This window comes from Neovison vison, chromosome 7 (assembly GCF_020171115.1).
Source record: "Neovison vison isolate M4711 chromosome 7, ASM_NN_V1, whole genome shotgun sequence".
NCBI classification, from domain to species: domain Eukaryota; kingdom Metazoa; phylum Chordata; class Mammalia; order Carnivora; family Mustelidae; genus Neogale; species Neogale vison.
Window position 1 is genome coordinate 37,757,055 of NC_058097.1, and position 3,895 is coordinate 37,760,949.

Genomic DNA, 3,895 nt, shown 5'->3' on the forward strand with positions numbered 1-3,895 from the left:
AACTTAGCCTCCATGTCCTTGTCTGAGAAAGGACCAAGTAATGGCTCATTCATGAGTTTTAGACCATGCAGACATGCTCTTTCAGCAATCAGGCCTGGGGTAATGCTTTCATTTTTGTCCAAAAGATGTGAATCCAGAGTGCCATTTCAATTCAAGCGGAGCTTCTCCATAAACTGGGGTGGCAGAGAACAGTGAGCCATCTCCCGGAGGAGGCTGGGGAGAAGGTAGGGGTGGAGGAGGAGCACAAGGGCCACCTTCAGAGCTCCATTTTGTGGGGCTGGAGAGAACTTGCACTGCAGGGCCTCCTGTTGCCTATGGCAGGCTTCCATCTGTCCTCCATGCAGCCCGGGCAACTGATCTCTCCTACTCGGGGTCCTTGGCAGGCCTGTGAAGGGGAGGCAGGGCCCAGGGTCAGGTCAGCTGACATCACCAAAAGGCAGTACCTGCTGTGGGAAGTGCATGTGACAGGTGATTTATTTTTGCCTTAGGTTCCCCAAAAGCCCCGTCTTATCTCTGCTTTGCAAGGCCTCCCGGGCCCAAAAAGCAGAAAAAGTCTGCTCCACTCAAGACAGGAGAGAACCATCTAAGTGACTGCCTGAATTTCCTTGGAAAATTTCCCTGGGAACGCCATGAAGCAATTTGTCAGCCATCAAGTCCCCATCAAGTTACCTAAATTTTGAGTTACCCAAAAAGCAGTATCAAATCACCTTCAAAGGCATTGGTTTCAAGGGTACAATATGATGAGTTTTGGCAAATATCCACGCTTGTCTAAGCAGACTTATATCTTCCAAAATGCATTATTTCCATGGGTTTTGTTCCTATTCATTGAAAACACAAAACTGCAAGTCTTCCCCATCAGTGAGCGAGAACACTGACCCACATTAGTGAAGACCGGCGTCTGCTGGCTGGATTTTAACAGAAAACCTTTGCATAGTTGGTAGATGGAGTGGAAAGTGAGCCGGTGACTTAGTGATGCCTGTTCCCCACTTGGATCCACATATCTGTCTGAAGTGTTTTTTTAGTCATTAAACCGAGGATCAAGAACCAGGCTTCTGAACTGTTGCCTCACAAAGTGTTAATCAAGACTTTCAAAAATAATGAAGCACATTTAATCACATTGCCACTCACAAAGAATATCATAATTAATATGTGGATGAGAGCAAAAAGATTATGTTGTTAATAAATAAGTTATTTTAAATATTGTTTATCTCTATCTTCTCCTTGTAAAATGTGTGTTTTGTCTATGTCTTATAATAGACACAGTGAAATCATACCATAGGATACAGCAGACTCGTGGGCAAGGACTTGGATGCAGGTTGTTGGTTGGGGAGGTGGTTTGGGGAAGCGGGTGGAAAGCCTTGGGGAGGGAGACAGGGGTACACTAGGGATGGTCTGGCTCACTCCCACAGAGGGTACATGAGGCATCACGTGGAATGTGTTCCGATTGTCCCATTGAGGGAGGGGGAAGCTAGGAAAATTTCCACTGGGACACTTGTCTTCTTTTGGTTGGGAGTTGCCCTTGGGATGTCAACTTCCCACAACTTCTGGGCTCTCCTGAACATTGGCTAAGCCAATGTTGGACATTGGAAAGGCATTGGAAGGCACTGAAAAAGCCTTAAGTCTAGCAAGCAGTGAAGAGTAAACACCATGGCTGGAAGCTCTCACCTGTGTGGGAAGGAGCCACAGTTACTGTCACTGAGCTTAGCCGTGAGCTGAGGAGATGCGGGGTGACCCTTTACAGTGTTCGCTAGGAGGTCTGTGTTTGTAAATGTCTGGCTGAAAATGTGCTGACACTGACTGGAGATGACTAACCTGGAGACTGTTCGGGAGAGTGTGATCACCGTGACTGGGAATAACCGAATCCAAACTCTACCCTTGTTATTACCCGTGAAAGCATTCCTTTCCTTGGGGTGCTGCACAGCAGCAAGATGGCAGCGCAGAGTTCCAGGAAGAGGAAGTTTGTGGCCAATGGGGAGCTGGCTGAAGATGGCTACTCCAGACTTGAGGTCTGAGTTACACCAGCCAGGACAGAGATCATTATCTTGGCCACCGGTACACAGAATGCTCTTGGTGAGAAGGGCTAGCGGATCTGGAAACTGACTGCTGTGGTTCAGAAGGAGTTTGGTTTCCCTGATGGTGGGGAGAGCTTTATGCTGAAAAGGTGGCCACGAGAGGTCTGGGGACTATCGCCCAGGCTCAGTCTTCGTGTCACAAGATCCTTCCTAGAAGGCCTTGCTGTGCAGAGGGCCTGCTCCGGTGAGTTCGGTGCATCATGGAGAGTAGGGCCAAGGGTTGTAATGTCCTGATGTCTGGGAAATTCCAAAGCCAGAGGGCTAAATCCAGGAAGTGTGAGGATAGCCTGATGATTCACAGTGGGGACCCGTTGACAATACTGTGGGCCATGTGCTACTCAAACAGGGTGTGCTGGGCATCAAAGCGAAGATCGTGCTTCCCTGGGACCCAAGTGCCAAGACTGGCCTCAAGAAGCCCCTGCCTGAGCACATGAGCATTGTGGAACCCAAAGATGAGACACTGCCCACCACCCCCATGTTGGAACAGAAGTGGGGGAAGCCAGAGCCACCTGCGATGTTGCAACCTGTACTCACAGCATAATAGGGTCTCCTTGGCAGCTGGATATGGAGTCTGGATATTGCTTTGTAAATATCTTTAATAAAATCTTTGAAAAAGAAAAAAAAAAAAAACAGTGAAATTACACCTGCTCGTCCTAGCCACGATCTACCCCTTCTCCCTGGCATCCAGCCCAGATTATTTTGTGGATGAACTCAGTTAAATCATTAAGAACCAGACCATAACCATGCTGCCTACTGTCCCAGAACACAAAAAAATAGACCTAGTATGTTCCTAAAAAGAAAAACTTGCTATTGAATTTATGGTCATTTCCTTTGGATTAGTTTTCAAATTTAATGTAATCCCAATCAAACAAAGGGAAAGTTGTTTGGTCAGGATTGTTATGCCTTTCTTTTAAAAACTCCTAGAAGACACCCCTTAATGCCTTTGAATTTCATTTTTAATCTACTTAATTGAGGTATAATCTCCATACCAAATATATATATATATATATATATGCTGCATCCACTGAAAGCAGACACTTTGATGAAGTTGGTGGATGTTGGCACCTCTGGAAACAGCACCACGATTGACTTACAGAGTATTTCCACCACCTCCAGAAGTTTCCTCACAGACCCCTGCAGTCCCCCTCTCTCTGCCCCAGCCCCAGCAACCACTGATCTATTTTCTGTCACCGGAGATTAACTTGAATTTTCTAGATTTTTCCATAAGTGGAATTATGCTGGATGCATTCTATGTGTCTGGCATCTTCTGCTTGGCACAATTATCTTGTTATTTATCCACGTGGTTTGTTCATGTTTATGACCAAGTACTTTTCCATTGTCCAGATAAACCACATTTTGTTCACCAGTTGTTGTATCATTTAGGTTGCTTCCAGGGTTTGACTATTACAATAAACAATGAACATTCGTGTATGAGTCTTTGTGGGTGTACATCAGTTTTCTATCGCTGCTGGAACAAATTACCACAACTGCCGTGCTTAAAACAATAGTCATTTATCACCCCACAATTCTGTATGCCGGAAGTCTGGATATACAGCATTGCTCACCAGGAGCAATGCTCACCCTAGCAACTCACTAGGGTTTTATAAGGTTGAAATCAAGGTGTTGGACATCTTTGGCTCTCATCTGGAAGCTCTTGGGGGAAAGTCCAAGTTCATCTGTTTCCTTTCAGCTGTAGGACTAAGGAAAGCTCCCAGCCCAGGCCAGTCTTTGGGCTTAGAGACTGCTCTCTGGTTCTTACTCATGGCCACCTCCATCTCAAAGCATCAAAGGCACATCAAATCTTTCTTATAGTCAGAATCTCT

General features: G+C 46.0%; 1 pseudogene; it reads left to right on the top strand.

Annotated features, from left to right (window-relative positions):
* The first annotated feature begins 1,928 nt into the window (after positions 1-1,928).
* LOC122913809 lies at positions 1,929-2,613 on the top strand (annotated as a pseudogene).
* Positions 2,614-3,895: the final 1,282 nt, after the last annotated feature.